Source organism: Mus caroli, unplaced genomic scaffold, assembly GCF_978045245.1.
Source record: "Mus caroli unplaced genomic scaffold, Mus_caroli_1 scaffold_4, whole genome shotgun sequence".
Taxonomy (NCBI): Eukaryota; Metazoa; Chordata; class Mammalia; order Rodentia; family Muridae; genus Mus; species Mus caroli.
In genome coordinates this window covers 130404132-130423514 of record NW_028227259.1, presented here as the reverse complement: position 1 = coordinate 130423514, position 19383 = coordinate 130404132, and positions in this window count along the sequence as shown.

Here is a 19383-nt window from a genome sequence, read left to right as displayed (position 1 = left end):
TAGGAGCAAACCTCTCTAAGAACCTGAAATTCACTGGGTGCCATGGCTGTTTACAATGCTGAATAGCACAAGACTTGCCTGTGCTCAAAGTCTCAGGTCAATCTGAACATAAATACAGGTATTTGACACAGCAGGCACTTAAGAAAACAGTAAAACTGTCCAAATAAACCCAGAAAACCTGCCTGGGCATCGTTTTCCCATTCTTTCTTGCTTAGCCTCTTTTTTCTCCCTTAGCATAACGTGGAGATGGGCACTGTCACGGAAGGGTCAAGGGGTAACATCTCTCGCCTCAGTCTTTCTGTCTAGAATGTGAAAGACACAGCCACTTGTCCAGGCAAATAATGATCATCATTACATGGCAGTTGCTCTCTGTGGCTCATATTGGTTGTTAGTATGAAAAGCTGACTCTTGAAACACTAGGGAGAACTCAATGTGATAGCCAATCTCCAAACTCCCCCAACCTTTCTCTCATAAGCACCAAGCAGGTGTTAACTGTCCTGAGTCTCTTGAGAAGTTGGTGGCATTCTGGAGTTGGAGAAGGGACACACCACTGAAGTCAGATTTTAGGAACAGGAGGGAATGGCAGACAAAGGAGCTGCCAGGAAATTCAGGGATGAGAAGGTGCTGGCTGTGTTCACTTGCTCATTCTTTTTCTTTCTTTGCCTGGGCTCCAGATCACACGGATTGAGTGTTCAACAAAAGAGGATTCTTCTTAGTGAGTCATTAAGATGTCGGCTTCTTCTTTAACTTCCACATACCATTAACATTTTCAAGGAGGAGCTGGGGAGGTGGCTCTGTGAGTGATACATGTGCTTGCAGTACAAACTTGAGGACCTGAGTGCGGGTCTCCAACACCCTTTAATAAAAAGCCTGGAGTGATGATGTGCCTGTAATCTCATTTGGGAAAACAGAGACAGGAAAATCCCTGGAGCTTGCTAGGCAGCCAGTCTAGATGGAGTGGCAAAGCTCTAGGTTTTAGTGGAAAACCCTACCTCACAAAATAAGGGCAACTGAGGAAGACATCCAACATTGACTTCTGGTTTCTATACAGGCACTCACACATGCACATGCACACATGAATGGATGCTATAAGTTCCAAATATCCTTAAAGATGCTCTTTCACCACAGAATACTGGATGCTTATTTACCAAGATGTTGGAGGCATACTCCATACTGGATCATAAATATCAGCAAAGACCCAAGCTGTCTCCATCCATCAGGTCCTCCAACAGAAGCACCTTATGACAACATGATGGCCACTACGGATCCAGCCATCAGCTCCTCATAGGATAGGAGAAAATAGAACAGAGACATAACTTCTTGCCTTGCACTTGGTTTTAACCATGGAAGAGAAGTCTAATAATTTCCAGAGAATTCCATGACTTCTCATAGTGACTAAAAATAAGATCCACATTCCATCCCTAGACTAGCCATTGGCCCAAAGGAATGAAACCATACAATGCTCTTGACCAATCATGTCATACTCTATGGGGTTGATGCTGCCTGTTCCTGTATGTACCCAGTGATGTTATAAACCAAATAAGAGAAACAGGATTTTTGGAATCACCTGGAAAACTCAACAGTTTTCACAGATATCTCATCCCATATGGCTGGGGTCCTGGAACTCTAGGATCAACAAGGGAATGAGAAAAGCACAGACACACATATTAGAAAGCTGGTGTCAAGCCTGAGTATGCACTCTGATAGAGGGCACTGACTGTAGCCAGTAGCCTGGCACATCAGTGTGTTTATTGTGTGTAGTAAAAAGGGAGGGGCTAGCTATTCTCTATAGGAGTTCTTTGTAAACAGGGGTCTCAGGCTATAAACTTCCCAGAGGAAGAAGCTATAGCTGTTAGTCTTTTTGTTACACTGATCATTTGCTTGCACTTGGAATCCTGATAAAATACTTGCCATCCCTTTTGAGCCTGGCACACATGGAGAAACCACTTTGCCAGATTCCCATAGGTCTGAGGCCTTAGAGTCTTCAAATGGCTGTGCCCTTATCAACAATACAGATTGACTCAGGACATCCATCTAACTGTCAAGGAAGGCACTACTTTCCAAATCGTGTAGATTTTTTTATGTGTCCCTGGGAGTGTATGCCACATGTGAGCATGTACCCTCAGAGACCAGAAGAAGTCATCAGATCCTCTGTAGTTAGAGTTACAAGTGATTGTGATCTGCTTAGTGTGGGTGCAGGGAGCAAACCTTGGCTCCCTCTGCAAGAGCAGTAAGTGCTCTTAACCACTGAGCCATCTCTCCCAGCTGGCTTGTTGAGATTTCCTAGCTCCCTTTGTTGTTTCTGCATCTATGAAAGCCACCAGACACTGACTAGCCTTCTTTCTTTCTAAGAGGAGGCAGAACTCAAACTCAAAGCCTAAAGAAGACAGTAGCATGTAAGTTACCTAAGCTGTTCACAGCCTACTGCATGCTCTCTCAACCCTCTATAGGGTCTGCTTCCAAAGGACACAAAATAATACATTGAAAAGATGCCTGACTATCCCACAGGATGCAGGGACCATCTCAGAAGGTGGGAAGTGGAACGAGTCTAAGACCTCAAGGTGGTAGATGACTATACCTTCTGAACACAACAGGGTGACTGCACATATGAACACACATTGACTGTGACAGCAAGGACAAGACCTGCACAGAGTCAAGCCAGACAAAAGTCCAGTATGGATGGGGGGTGGGGGGGGATGAGCAAGTCTCACTCCTAGCTGAGGTGATAGTGGTGTTTGATGGTTTCTTAAGGAGAAAGAGTCAGTCTTCTTTAATGATGTGACACCTAATAGGTCAGGTAGTCTCCAAAGCAGTCTCCACACCCAAGAGTTGTTAAGCAACACAAAATGGATTCCATGGATGGAATGAGGAGGAGGAAGTGGGGAGAAGGAGGAGGGGAAAGAGGAGAAGGGAGAGGTGGAGGAGGAGGAAGGGGAGAGGAGGAAGGGGAGGTAGGGGAAACTTGAAGCTGTGTGGGGAGGGAAGTGGGAGGAAATAATGGAGTAGAGACAAATATGATCAAAATACTGAAATTCTCAAAGAATAAAATGTTTTTTTTTTAAAGATCACCTGCATTCCCATGCTTACTGCAATGCTATTCCCAATAGCATAGAATCAATCCACTTACCAACAGATGAATGGAAAGAGAACACAGTACAATACACAAAGGGATAGTAGTCAGCTAGTCAGCGGTAAAGGCAGAAGGGGTGAAATCCTGTCATTTGTAATGTTAATGGACAACGAGTGTCATTTGAAAGAAGCCGGGTGCAGACTAAGAACCACTAAGTGCTTTAATTCAATTGTGTGGGGAATTGGCACAACTGAGTCTTTGAAGTGGAGTGAAATGGTTGTTATCAGAGGTTAAGGAGCCTGTGGGGGTTGGGTGGAGACAGAGGGGCACTGGCCAATGGTGGTAGGGGTGAATTTGAGTGTCCTGTTATACATAGGGTGGCCACAGTTCACAGGCACACAGCACAAGCATGAGAATACAATCACACTAGTAGAAATATGTAGAAGGCCTCAAATGATTAAAGTCTGAGTTCTTCGTTATAAAATGTGTCATTAGGAAGCTAGAGGTGACTCAGTGGCTAAGAGTATCTGATGTTCTTGCAGAGGACAAGAGTTCGATTCCAGCATAACTGCCTGTCAATACATACAGCTCCAGGGGATCTGGCCTTTGTATACATGTATACACACATTCACATACATGCACACACACACACTACACAAATAAAACTAAAATAAATTCAAAATGTATCATAAAATGCATATGAAAATACTACACTCTGACCTTTAGGTACACACAATGATTGTTAGCTGATTAGAAAATACATTTCTAAATTTTAAAGTAAGTATTAAGAGGTAGTATAGAATATGGTTTTAATTCCAGGCTCAGGCAGGAGAATTGATGTGATATGAGACCAACCCAGGCTGCAGTGTGAGATTGTCTCTACAGCCCAAAATAAGAAAGAGCCAGGCAAGTCTTTAATCCCAGTTCTCAGTAAGTAGGCACAGGAAGGCAGATCTCTGTGAGTTCAAAGTCAGTCTGGTTTACATTGTGAGTTCCAGAACAGCCAGGGCTACATAGCTAATTCCAAGACATCCAGTGATACATGATAAAACCTCTGTCTCAGACAGAGACAGAGACAGAGACAGAGAGACACAAAGAAAGAAACCAAGAAAGCAATGAAAGCAAAAGAAACGAACAAGAAGACTCAAGCACAGGGACTTTCTGGTACTTGCTATGACACCTGCATAATCTTACAATAAATGAAATGGGGTTTCCTTTTATAGTATAGAAGCCATTTCCTCTAAAAATAAATACTTATGTTAAATGTGTATGTTGGAAGCTAATTTTAATTAAATAAAAGTTTTATTTTAACTCCAAATAGTAAATATTGAGTGACCAAAAATATATCCAAAGGTATAATGGCATGGCAAAGTGCTACAAATAAGCATGTCTCTTTAGGATGGTAAGGGGGGAGTGTGGGGCTTTAAGAAGCTCTAGAACCCCCAGAAGAGGCTGCATGCAGGTAACTGCTCCAAGAAGAGGGACTGAGGCCTTAGTTACTTACCTTCTCCTCTCTCCATCTCCTGCCCAAGTGACAACTGCCAAGTCTCCAGCTGGGGTGGACTTTCTCATTAACAGACATTTATTATTTCCTCGTTTTCAAATGTCACTCTGGCCTTTCTCCCTGGCATTCTTGCTGCTGGCTGTTGCCACAATTACACTTGTTTCAGAAAATAAGCCGAGCTACTTAAGGCATGACAGGAATGCACTGATTTCTTGACTTGCTATTTGTTGCTAACATAGAGAAACACTTGACTGAAGACATGGTTCAGCGGTTAGGAGTTTGATTCCCAGCACCCACATGGTAGTTTATAAATATCTGTAACTGCAGTTCCAGGAGGTGTGAAACCCTCTTCTGGTCTCTGTAGATACCAGGCACAGAGGTGGTACACAGACTTAAATAAAGGAAAAACACTTATACACATAAAATAAATTGAAAAATAATTTTTTAAGAAAAGATAAAAATAAGGAAAACTCGCTAGCACTCACGGTGGGTGTATATATTTGTGTGTGCATGTATGTGCATTCGTGTGTATGTATGTGCACATATTTTATCTATTTATATGTATGTTTGTGTACATTTGTCTGTGTGCATGTGTTCATATGAATGCACATGTCTGTCTTCATGTGTGCAGGTTTGTATAAATGTTTGTGAGCATATGTATATATGGATATGTGCATGTGTGCATGTGTGATCATGCATCTGTGTTTGCAGCCATGTGTGTCTGTAAGTCTGTGAGTGTAATTTTCATGATTAAAACGCTATTTTGCCATTTCCCACTGATTATGGCACTATCTGTTAAAATTATCTGGTTGTACATAAAGAAAGCATGCATGTCCTGAAGTTATTTTTAAATCTTCATTCTATTCACTGTTATGTGTGTGATGTATGTTCATTTGGATGCATATTTCTGTCCATGTGCATGCATGTTTATGTATACCCATATGGATATTTATGGATATGTATCTGTGTATGCATGTGTTTATCTGCATTTGTATGTGTATGATCATGTGTATATGTCCACATGAGCATGCGAGGGCATGTACATACATGCATAATTCTTCCTGTGTATGCACTTATGTATGTGTGTGGGCATATGTGCATGTGCATTATGAAAGTAGGTGTGTCTGAATGTGTGTTTGTGTGCATTTGTATGTATGTGTGCAGGAATATGTGCATGTGTGTGAGTATGTGTGAGTATCCTCTGTGTTCATGTGTGTCAATGTGTGAATATAATTTTCTTAATTAAATGCCCTGTTTACCATTTTCAGGGTGGCAAGAGCAATATCTGCTAAATCCTTCTGGCTATGCTAAAGAGCCCACATGTCCTAGTGAGACTTTTTTATGTCCATCCTATTCTATAGGTCATGTTATAACATTGTTAAAATGTGAGGATGCCCCAGGGGATGCTATGCAGTGAGTCAGAGGTGACCCCAACAGGCTTTAGAACACAGACTGAAGAATCCAATTTCCTTTTCATCCCTTTTTCGGCCCTTTCTGTTGTAACAAGGAAAACAATTTCACTTTGAGGGCATGAAAGCTTTACAGCCCTAACATTTGCTAATATCCATTTTGGACCAGAGGGACTTGGTCTCTGCCCAAACCTGTAGACGAGGATCAAATTCAAACAGGAACACCCTTGTTGTTCACTGCATCCTGTTTTGTGTCACTCTTGTTAGGCAAATCCAACCACCTATATATTAGAAAGGTTTCTATTTTCTCACTGAAAGAGCAACCTGCAGGGATGAGCAGAGGTTTCCAGACAAGGATCTCTGCACCCCTCTGTTGGTGTCTGCCTGTCCCCAGGGCCTTAAAATAGGCACTTGCAAACTTCCATTCTCAGGTATCCTGCCCCCAAAATGAAATGAGGTGGGCGGAAGCACTTACCTTTCCACCCATGGATCTCTCAGCCCTCAGCAAAGAGGCATCTTTTTGAAGGAGGTGTCTAGTAACACAAAGAGACTCACAACTGGCCAACATGAAGAGAAGAAGAATTGACATATTTGTCCATCACATCCCCTCTTACCAAGGCTCAGGGATCAAATCAGAAGAGGGCACAGAACGGTTGTAAACGCCAGAGGTAGTGGAATACTGTAGCAAATGCAAAGCTTGAGCACATGAGCTCACAAAAGCTGGAAGTACTAGACACTGTCCCCCAAGATCAATGCACCAAGAATCCCAGCACAGATAGGGAAGGGCTCATAAAGTCTCATCTCACCCCCAGCTGAGAAGCTACTGGCAGCTGATGTCAGCTGGGTGAGGGAGGGTCACTTTTCTTCAGGGAGGTGGCCCCTGAGAGGCTCCCCATGCTGCGGTAGATCATCTTACACCCATGAACATACAGGCAGCACTAAGTGGCAGCACTTGTTAGCAGTTATATTCTCAGTACCAAAGACCTCACTGTCACTGTGTGACTTTGCTAACTTCACTACTGTGTCTATAGGACCAAAGTCTTCTTTATATCACCATAGCAACCCTACTCCATGATGGTCATGGTCATGATAAGCCCTGAGGGAACAGCTACCCCATACTCTCAGAAAGCCATATGCATGTATCTCATGTAGTATGCATAAGTAGGAGATAGAGAGGCATCTCTCAAAAGACTTGAGTTTGATTACCCACACTCATATTGAGTGACTCACAACTGTCTGTAACACCAGCTTCAGGAGATCCACACCCTCTTCTGGCCTCTGTGAGCACTACACTCATGTGAACATATTGATCAACTCCCAGAACGTAATCATAAATAGAAATAAAATTAAACCTCCAAAATAAAACGTAGCTACTGTATTAAACAGTTTCTCCATGGCAAACTGAGAAGATGCACTTTTTGAAGATTAAGCAATCTGAATTAGAGACCTCTACAGTGCTGACAGCAATGAACAATATCAAACTAGATGGGAAATCACCAATGTGCCCCCACAGAGTTTCAGATATGTGTGGTTTCTCCACTAGTGCGAGGGGACACCGCCATTCCTTGCTGAGACAGGCAGCAAGGGAACAGAATTTCATCTAGCATGACAGACGGCTTGAGAACAAAGGGGAAGGGGTGCTTAGTTTTCAAATGAAATTATAATGATTTCAGAACTCACTCTCAAACTCTCCAAGATGCTCGTGGTAATGTGATCGCACCTCCTTTCCTTCAGCTCAGGGCATCCTGCGGAATGACTGCATCCAACAGTTTGTTGAGATGAAAGGTCATGAGGGCTTATCTCTGGGCTGACTCTGTGCCTGCAGGGCCTGCTGCAGCACGGCAATGACCTTCTGTCTTGTCCTCCCTCCTTTCTGTATGAGGCTTATGGTTTTACATTAGCTTTGATAGCTGCATGCCAGTGTCAAGGAAAATCACAGCTCTCACTTCTAATGGATTAAGAGACAATTTATTCAAGAGCCATATGGGAATGACCATGGCCTGGGAACAGAGACTCAGGTTGTCTTTAAAACATGCTTCAGTGTGGTTCTGTCCTATAATAAGAGTAACAAAAGAAAGTCACAAATCAAGGCACTTTAAAACCATACTGATAAACATCAGGTAGGGTGGTTACTACAAAGTGAGGGAAATCTCTGCTATTGGCACCAATGTAGCTGATGGGTGTTCTTAGCCTTTGGATTGGAGAAAGCTATGGAGTCTGTTTGTCATTTGCAGAAGGGTTTACTTTAAAGTCACAACGATGTTTGCTCATACCCCAAAATAATCAATAATTGGCTATTTAGAGGGCCAAGATAATTTCATTCCAAATCTGGAGTTCTAAGCAGTCTGTAGAATATTCTCTGAACTTCATTTTAGAGAAGACCAGAGTCAACTCAAGATGTTGTCCTTGAGGCTGTAATTAACTCGCATACTGAAAATGGAACCCAGCTCCTCTTCCATCCAGTGTTTCCTAGGCAACCAAGAGAGTCATATCATGCCAAATATCATGCAGCCTTAAACACCAGGACAGGACAGCCTTCCTTCCAAATATGAAAGGCAGTGAGGGCTTGTCACTTGATGGTCAGTGGAAAAAGCTACCAATGCAGGACATGGAAGACTTCAGTCCTGACCATAGATCCCCTGAATCATCTCATGGGAGGTTTGTATGTTGCACCTTCCTGGTTGACCCTGAGTCAATGTTAAGTGTAATCTGACCATCACTAAGAGCTTCAAGAATATCCAAGGCTATGAGACATGTGAGATGGTCCTAAGCATTCTGTAAGACAAAACCTGAACCTCTGAACCCCAAAAGACCCTGATCTTCCTACTTCTAAACCAGGGACACTGAAGAATAGGAAAGACAAGAGGTGAAAACAATGTAACAAGACACAACTTTTCATCTTGCTTCTTCGCCTCCATGTTGGTTTTCTTCTGGAAATATACCCTGCTGTCTCATGGCTATATAATAGTCAATATTTGGGTCAGTTTACATACAACATGGTTTTCACTCATAATTAAGTTTCAGGAGAAGAACTCTCAACCTCAAAGTCATTAACTTGACATACCTGGGAAACAGGGAACTTCAAATGATGAACGTCCTCCATCAGATTGGCCTGTGATATGTGTATAGGCCATTTTCTTGATTAACGATTGGTGGGGGAGGGCCCAGGTCCCTTTATTAGCCCTAGCTGGGCTTGGGTTGTGAGGGACAGCAGGCTGAGCAAGTCACAGGGAACAAATCAATAAATAGATTCTTCTATGATCTATACTTCAAGTCCTGCCTTGGGATTCCTGCCTTGAGTTTTTGCCTTGCTTTTCTCAATATGGGGTGTAACATGGAATTATAAGCCAAAGAAACCTGTCTCTCTTCAAGTTGTGTTTGCTCAGTGTTTTAATACAACAAAGAGAAAAAAAACCTAGAAAATGTAGAAAGCCCATTACTGCTTATATTTTCTAAATATTACAAAAAAAATCCTACACAAGACACAAATGACAAAGAATCACACCCCTCCAGAGAGTTCTGCCACTGACAGAGCTCAGGGGCTTCTGTGTGGGAGTTCTGAGCCTCCACCTCAGTCACTTCCTGCTCATTACTTCTAGGGAGCCCAATTTCTGCAGGGTCTTGAATCAAAAAGTCCAGAAAAGCCATCAAAGGACCAAATGCTCACAGCATCCAGGCCAGATACAGGTACAGATGAATAAAGAGCTGGGTCAGGCATAAAGAAACATCAGCAGAACAGGGATACAGATCGATAATGTTGGGATAGCATATTTAAAAGCAAAATATATACAAAGCTATCTAAGGAGAACAAAACTACTAATATTTTAGATTAAGGACAGAGCAAGACTCCACACTTGGCTGGTGTTCCTCTCCTTTACCTTAAACTCCACTCCACATCCCCTGACACAGACTCAGTGACACAGTGCTGAGGGTGGCCTGCAGGCTGGGGAAACCCAGACACAAGGATGTCTTCCTCTAACTAGCTCTGTGAGCTCATCACTAGAGCAAACAATAGCTTTGCTCAGCTAATCGCCCTGCATATTATTGCACTGTGAGTTTAGAATTAGGACTGGCTGTTGATCCAATTATCTAGCTCTGGAATCATGGTCACACACTGAGCATTGGAGAGCTACTCTGAACATGCCTTGATTGACATTCTATTTGTCCCAGGAGAGAAAGCCACTCAAAGTGGGACACTTGTTCAGAAATGTTTGGTGAACCAGAACTACAGGAATCAAAGGAAGTCTGACTGTCCAATGAACCCTATATAGTTATGTAGGTCAGTGTGGACATCATAGTTATTAAGTACTCAACAAAATCAGTGTGTTGACTCCTGACCAAAGGATAAAACCTAACTCATCAATGAAATATGGGAATTAGAATACTGATTCCAGCATATTTTGTATCTTGTAATTGTAAACGTGACTTGTCATTAGAAGTCTATTACTATGTATGAAGAGTTCCATCTGTAGTAGATGTAGCTATCTGTCTTCTAATTCAGAGTACCAAGATATGGGTAAACGAATGCAGATGTCTGTTTGATGCTGGGAACATAACATAATGGGAATCAAGAAGGAAACAGAAAGAAGATGAAGCTTCACGACATCAAGTTCATTCTTCATCTGGACTCAGTAGATCTTGTTCTAGGGGGAAGAATGCTTTAGAGGATTTGAGATATATACAGTAAGACTGCATGCTGAAATCAATTTTATATACATAGATATGTGCATGGTAGTTTACACTTGTGATCCCAGCTTCACGAACAGGTAGAGAAGAAAAACAGATGTCTAGCCAGGCAATGGTGGCACACGTCTTTAATCCCAGCACTTGGGGGGCAGAGGCAGGCAGGCAGATTTCTGAGTTCAAGGATAGCCTGGTCTACAGAGTGAGTTCCAGGACAGCCAGGGCTACACAGAGAAGCCCTGTCTCAAAAAAAAAAGAAAAGAAAGAAAGAGAGAGAGAGAGAGAGAGAGAGAGAGAGAGAAAGAAAAAAAGAAAGAAAGAAAGAAAGAAAGAAAGAAAGAAAGAAAGAAAGAAAGAAGAAAGGGAAAGGAAAGGAAAGAAAGGAAAGGAAAGGAAAGGAAAGGAAAGGAAAAGAAAGGAAAGGAAAGGAAAGGAAAGGAAAGGAAAGGAAAGGAAAGGAAAGGAAAGGAAAGGAAAAGAAAAGAAAGGAAAGGAAAGGAAGAAAGAAACAAAGAAACAATGTGGTGGTGATGATGATGATGGTGGTGGTGATGATGATGGTGGTGGTGGTGATGATGATGGTGGTGGTGGTGGTGGTGATGATAATAATGGTGCCAAAGATGTTAATGATGGTGACAATTATGGTGATAGTGGTGGTGGTGGTTATAGTAAAGGTAGTGATGGTCATTTTTCTTATGATCAGTAATTCAGTTTTCATAATGCAGCATTTTTTTACTCTCCATGTGCTTGGTTTTCTACTGTACATGCATTCCCACAATTCCTCTGGTCTCTCTGCTCCTGAATCTCAGCCTATGATCAATATGGCTGACATTACCAGGTATTTAAGAAACCCTTTGGGATCTTGTGTTTTTAAATACAGTTACCTTAGCAATAGGATCAGTTGCTCCAGGAGAGCTTTTGCCAGATAAATCCAACTACTCACACTTTGGGATCCTGTCTTTATACTCCATGCCAAGTTTCCATCCATACTCTGTGGGACCCTATTAAGAAAAGGAGCAATCTTGAATTGCAAGACTCCCATGGAGAACTTCAGTGAGTTTTTCCTTAAGTCGGACTCTTCCCTTTGTACATTAGAATTCTGTTCTGTGCTGTTCGTTTAAACCCTTTCTTTCTCTTTCCTTCTCTGGTCAGCAATTTTATAGTTTCCTTAACAAATCCATACTCATTCTCTTGCTAGTTTGTACTGTCCTTCTTTCTTCTAGGGAATGTATGTGGGATGTTTGGCTTCAAACACTGAGGACCAGAGAGCTTTTGTTTTAACTTTTAACAACTGTCTCCGACTTTGAATTTGAGACATTAAGAGTTGGCAGGATCAACGTCAAGGGGGGGGAAAGTAACGTTGGGAGAAAATTTATCTTCTCCTACACCTGGACACAAAACAAATAGGCCAGCTTTCTAGAGGAGGGAGGTCTAAGACCTTTGCAGGCAGAATCAGGTGTGGGGAAACACAAGAAGTGTTCAGATGGGGAGGGGGTAGCATCAGACAGTAGTGTGGACATATGTGCTTCTCTTCTTGCTATTTTAGGCTTTTTTTCCTCAAGGACTAAAATGGTTCGTTTTAGGTTCTCACTCTTGAAGTTTCTGACTCCTTCAAAGAGTTTAGACTCTAGTGGAAGTGACTCCCAACCCCCAGATGCCTTTGTAACCATGGTGACCTCACCCCTTCTATCTTCAGTACACCACCAGGCCATCTTTCTGTGCATATAACATCATGTTGGCTTCACATTATAAGAAATAAGCACAGCATCATTTACCAGCATCGCTCAAGTAAATACACAGAGAGAGGACTCATATCCTCCCTTATCCCCAGATGGTTCAGAACAAACCAGAAAGATGGGGCAGGGATGATCCTAAAAGTACCTATAGATCTACATATGGCTGTGAGTCCACTGCTGGGTCACAGATGACTATAGAACTTTGTGGGGGCATTCTACTTGTAAACTCAAATGAGAGCCAGCAGGAATCCTTAAGAGGATAGGACAGAAGAGAACCCCCTCTGTGTGAGCCTGTTATCAAGTCTTCCTCTAAAGCAGGCTGAGAAAAATTAGAAAAGCGAAGAGCCCAGTATGATGGTATATGCCTTTAATCTTTTTGTTTTGATTTGGTTTTGGTTTTGGTTTTTTGAAATAGGGTTTCTCTGTGCAGCCCTGGCTGTCCTGGAACTCACTCTGTAGACCAAGCTGGTCTCGAACTCAGAAATCTGCCTGCCTCTGCTTCCCAAGTGCTGGGATTAAAGACGTTCACCACCACTGCCTGGAGCCTTTAATCTTTTAAATCACTCAGATATCATCAGGCTCTCTGTTAAGGTCTATAAAATAAGATCTTATTTAAAACAAAAAGAAGCAAGGAAGGAAGGGAGGGAGGGAGGGGGGATAAAAGAAAGTTTTCAATGACTGGAGAGGTAGCTAATTGGTTAAAAATGCATATTGCTCTCACAAAGACCTAAGTTCAGTTCCCAGCACCCATATGACAGATCAGAACTGCCTGTAACTTTACCTCCAGGGGATCTGATACCATCTTCTGATTTCTAGGTTCCTTCAGGCTTGTGGGGGATTGCCATAATTATCTTGATTGGTATGGGAAGACACAGTCCACTGTGGGTGGCACCATTCCTGAGGCAGGTGTGTTAGGATTTCTATAGCTGTGATAAACATCACAACCAAAAGCTGCTTGGAAAGGAAACAATTCATTTCAGTTTATAACATGTAGTTCATCATTGAAGCAACGTCACAGCAGGGACCTGCAGGCAGGAACTTAGAGGCAGGAACTGAATGAAGCAGAGGCCACACAGGAATACTGCTTACTGACTTACAGGATACAACCAGTATCATCTTATACAACCCAAGATCACCTGCCCAGTGAGTTTCATCACCCACAGTGAGCTTGGACCCTTCCCTGTTGATAAAGAGAATTATGCTTACAGACAGGAATCTAGCATTATTGTCCTCTGAGAAGCTCTAACCGGCAGCTGGCTGAAACAGACACAGATGCCCCCTGCCAAACATTAGATGGAGGTTAGGGACTCTTATGGAAGAGCTGGGGAAAGGATTAAAGGCCCCGAAGGGGATGGGAACCCCACAGGACAACCAACAGTCAACTTAACCTGGACCTCTGGTGACTCCCAGAAACTGACTCACCAACCAAAGAATACACAAGGGCTGGAATGAGGCCCCTGTGACATATGCAGCAGATGTGAAGTTAAATCTCCATGTGGGCCCCCCAACTGGAGTGAAGGCTCTCTTAAAGTTGTAGCCTGACTGTAGTATCCATTCCCCAACAGGGCTGCCCCATCTAGCCTCAGAAGGAGAGGATGCCACTACTCCGGCAGAGACATAATGTGTCAGGGTAAGGAGATACCCAGGGGCCCAACCTCTGAGAGGAGAGGGTTGGGGGGGGGGACTCAGTGACTCAGTGAGGGGGGATCAGGGGAGTCAGATCTTGGGATGTTAATTAGAAAGAAAGAAAGAAAGAAAGAAAGAAAGAAAGAAAGAAAGAAAGAAAGAAAGGAAGAAAGAAGAAAGAAAGAAAGAAAGAAAGAAAGAAAGAAAGAAAGAAAGAAAGAAAGAACGAACGAACGAACGAAAGAAAGAAAGAAAGAAAGAAAGAAAGAAAGAAAGAAAGAAAGAAAGAGGGGGAGGGGGAGAAGGGAGAGGGAGAGGAAAGGAAAGGTCCCATAGGCTTGCCTGCTGGTCAATCTGGTGAGTGCATTTTCTCAATTAAAGCTCCCTCTTCCAAAATGACTTTAGCACAGCAGGGAATCCGGAACTGCATAAGAATGCCAAAGGTGAACCATGTATAGGCAAACAAGTGAGCAGGCATGCATGCATGCATTTCTCTGTGCTCTTTACTATGGATGTGATAAGAAGGTAATGCTTCAAGCCCCCTGCCTTGGCTTTTCCATAATGATGGACTGTGGAATTGTGAGCTAAAATAAACCCTTTCTCACCTATATTTCCCTTGTGAGGGGGAAGGTAAAGATACTGTGATGTCACATTTATGCTCTGTGTAGAGTTTGAGTATTAATAGGTCTTTTAATATAGTGTTTGGCAAATATTGAGGGTAATACATGAACGCTCACACCTAACCTGTACAATTAATGGCTGGCAAATTAGTCTGACACCGCTTCCTCGCAAATGAGCATGGGAAATCCTTTCCTCACCTTTGCACGGGACATCACAAAGGAATTCTGAGGAACTCAGTAGAATTTCTCACTAGGACATGGGTGGTTTCTTTAGTCATAGGTAGCAGTTGAATGTAATAAACAAATGACCACACAGACAGAAACCTGAGGCCACCAAGCTTCACCCCATAGCACAGAGACACTGCTGCAGAGACATGGCATACAGAAAAAGAGGCAGCCACCCAGAGTTTATGCCAATGGCTGTGCGGGGTACAAGGGGTGGGGGTAAAGTAAAACCATGCAATATTTGTTCTTGCTAGGACTGAACAGAACAGCTAACGACCCACAGACTTGTGAAGGAGTCCTGCTCTGTTCTGTGCTAAATGTTGGGCTTACAGACAGATTGCATTTCTGGGAGAATGACTCATTTTAAGAGCAGCCAGTACATGAGAACAATCTCATCTGAATGCATTATAATCAAAGACCACTTTTTTTCCCCATCTAAATGATGGTTATGCTATTTCTTCTCCATGTAGACAGTGTAAATGGTACTTAGCAGAGGCAACATTCTCCCCTGAGAAGTGAGTCCTGTATTATGTCATAGAGATCTTGTATTCATGAAGGGCAACATTTTAAAGGCACATTGGGAGGGTATGCCAAAGCATCAAGTGGTCTGTGCATGTAATATAAGAAATAAACCAACCTGTTGAAGGACAAGGGGTAGAACTCTGTTGAAATACAAGTGTGCACCAATTAGATGGAGGAGTTTTAGGGATGACTGTTATTTGAGGCATGCTACAGTGGAAAGCCTTATACTTGCACGGGGGTGGCACTAATGTGTCTCAGTGGGGTGGATGGATGGATAGATAGATAGATAGATAGATAGATAGATAGATAGATAGATAGATAATTGATACATAGATAGATAGACAGACGGACAGGTAGACAGACATGAGAGTAGAAAAGCCTCAAGAGGGACTGAAATGAGGAGTGAGGATTTGATCATATGAAAATGCATTCATATATGAATAAACAATAAAAGAAACATTACTTTAAAACCTAATAAACTTTGAAAACATTGTTTTCCCTCAGAGAACTGCATAATTCATGTGTGTAAATCTCTTTCTCTATATCTATCTTAGAACATAGCAGGCAGGTTCTGGTTTCCATCCCTGGGTGAGACTTTCCAGTGTAGTATCTCCGGGTTCCCCTACACTCCTGTCAGCATCCTCTCATCGATGCCCTGTAAGAAAACCCAACAAAGTCATTGGTTCCCCACAATGACCTTTGATGTAATTGTACTTTCATTTGCCATGGGACCTGGTAAGTGTCTTGTTCTAGAAAGAAGCAGAAAGTCTGTGTGCAAAATTGGGCATTGTTAGTTAGAAACACGTGTGGCAGTGGGTCCATATGCAATGGCTTTCTGTTGGGCTGGATGCTATTAAGCCCCATTAAGAGCCATCTATCATCCAAGCATGATGGTGCTCACCTTTCATCCAGCACTCTGGAGGCAGAGACAGACAGATCTCTGCAAGTTCAGGGCCAGCTTTGTCTACAAAGTGAGTTCCAGATGAGCCAGGACTATATATGTAAGAAGACCCTGGAGAGAGAGAGGAAATGGAAGGAAGGAAGGTAGGAAGGAAGGAAGGAAGGAAGGAAGGAAGGAAGGAAGGAAGGAAGGAAGGAAGGAAGGAAGGAAGGAAGGAAGGGAAATAAATGAGAGAAAGAGAGAGAGGGGCACCCTATCTTCCACTGACTTGCCAACTGATCTTCATGCCTCCTGTTTGCTTCTTCACCGACAGAGGCACAGCCACCCTGCAGAGGCACCATGTTTCCAATCCCTGTTAGAATTCTACATACTGAGCTGGCTCTGGGCACCACACTGTCACAGATACAAGAGTGCATTGCCCACTTTTCAGATCACAGTCCTCTTCCCACTACTTTGTCCTCCAGAAGTTTCTCCTCTACCAGCCAAGCCTCTAATCCTCATACCTAGGAGACAATGTGCATCTGTGTGTGGCTCCTTTTGGAAGGAGGCTGGGGAGGACCCTGATCAGTGTAGAATGAACAGCTAGGAGAATCCTGGGCTTACATAATGTTAGTAGGGATAATCTCTGCCCTCATCCACTAACCCCAGTGCCAACATCAGAGACACTTCCAGATATTGCCAAGTGTGCCCATTTCCCTCTGGGCTTCTATAATCACTGCTTCCAACCTTAGTGTCCTTGCAGCTGGAACCCTTCCATAACCCCTCTAAAATAAACCTATATTGCCCATGGTCTGTATCAAGTTTAAAAAAAATGACCAAGAAGTTGTAAGGAGCCATGTCTTGCCTGGCAATATGAATCAGATTTAAACTGCAGTCACATTTAGCTGCTGGGCTGTGTCTTTGGACCCCAGAATCACAATAGTTTCTACTTAACGGTCTCTACTTAAACATTTTGCATTCATTCTGCAAGCCCTTGGCCTCTTGGTTTATCCATTCTTTGTGAGTTTTCACAATGACTAAGTCTTGTCCTCTGGAAAAGCCATATGTGTCAGTCTGTCTGTCTGTCTGTCTGTCTGTCTGTCTGTTTGTCTGTCTGTCTCTCTCTGTGTGTGTGTGTGTGTGTGTGTGTGTGTGTGTGTGTGTGTGTGTGTGTGTGTGCAGGGATTTTTAAAACAACTACTGTTTTCGTGCCACAGTACACACCTGATAAAGTTTTGTCTCTCTCGGCATCACAGCTATGACCGTTTGATGGATGGATCCCTGCATGCAGGGAAATGGATTCATTATTCTCTGCTTCTGGGATATTGGCAACATTGATAAAAAGTTATTTCCCAGGCAATTTCTCTTTCATGCACATCAATGGTAATTTCCAGGTTTGCTTTGGATAGTAAGATGTGTTGATTGTGAAGTTCTTGTGTAAATTCAGGTTTCCACTCTGTTGTGTCCATTTTTTTTTTCCAACGGTCCAAGGGAAAAAAACAATTAAGCCTTCTGGTGATTCACAACCATCTTCCAAATCTATGAAACTCCATGCCAAAGAGAATTGCATAAGGCGATCTTAATTAACAGTAAATGACCAGATTAATTTGTAGCTTTAAGACTATTCCCCACTGGGATGTAAGAATCAGAGTCCTTAGCAAGCATGCTTCTATTTATATAAACCACTAATATGTGTTGTGCTGGGAATTCACGCATCTGGTTACCTACTGATTACTCCACATCTGGGATGACATGGGAGCCGCATCAACCAGTCACAGACACATAACCTGACAAGCAGTGGGAATTGCAGAGAATCTGCTTGATCCTGAGTTACCTTATTCTATCTACAACATTAATTCTAGAATTTCTACAATAGGTGGTTAAAACTGTATCTCTTCTTCTTCTTCTTCTTCTTCTTCTTCTTCTTCTTCTTCTTCTTCTTCTTCTTCTTCTTCCTCTTCCTCTTCCTCTTCCTCTTCCTCTTCTTCCTCTTCCCCTCCCCCTCCCACTTCCCCTTTCCCTTCTCCTTCTTCTTCTTTTTATTCTTTGAAAATTTCCCACATGTGTATAATATAATTTGGTCATGTTTGCCTCTCTCCCTCCACACACCCACAATACACACCACATCTGCCTCCCAACTTCATAGTTTAATTATTTATAGTCCACTGAATCTATTTAGTGCCAATCATATGCATATGGATATGGGGTTACCCACTGACACAAGGCCAACCTACCAATGGCTATAGCCCACAAGAGAAGCAACTCTCTTCATTTCGACAACCATCAGTTGACAGTAGCTCCGCATCTCAGGATGCAACATGAGGAGCCCCCTCCCCATCCTAGCTGGAATCTTGAACAATACTGCTCTTGTACACATAACTACATCTGCTCTTTCAAATGAAGCATGGCCATGCTGTGTCCAGAGGCCAGCTTAGCACAGCACTCCTCCTCACCTTCTGTTCTCTGATTCTCTCCTCTAACCATATCTTCTTGATGTTCCTAGTACTCCCTGGGCCTTACAGGCAAGGGATGAGTGTGAGTGTTTGTAGCTCTCTTGATCTTACAATTGCTTCAAAGAGTTTAAAGAATGGCCTCTGCTTCTAAGTTTGACATGGATGAATTGGACAGGGCAGAGTCTGATCTTACATTGTATGATCTGTGTATTTAGCTGTAGACAAACATGTGGTGCTATGTGTTCTAAGAATATCAGTGCTGTCGTAATGTTGTGCTGAGAATGATTAACAACTCTACTTGTAATTAGGTATAAGCATGCAGTTCTAAAAGTGCCCAATGATGCCAGGCAGTGGTGGCGCACGCCTTTAATCCCAGCACTCGGGAGGCAGAGGCAGGCGAATTTCTGAGTTCCAGGCCAGTCTGGTCTACAGAATGAGTTCCAGGACAGCCAGGGCTACACAGAGAAACCCTGTCTCGGAAAAACAAAAACAAAAACAAAAACAAAAACAAAAACAAAAACAAAAACAAAACAAAACGTGCCCAATGACACAAGATACTGAAAGAGCAAAGAACCTAAGACCAGTTGAAGTCAAGCTTATTTTATATACTGCTCCTAAAATCTGGAGAGATGGCTTTATGGTGAAGAGCCTGGAT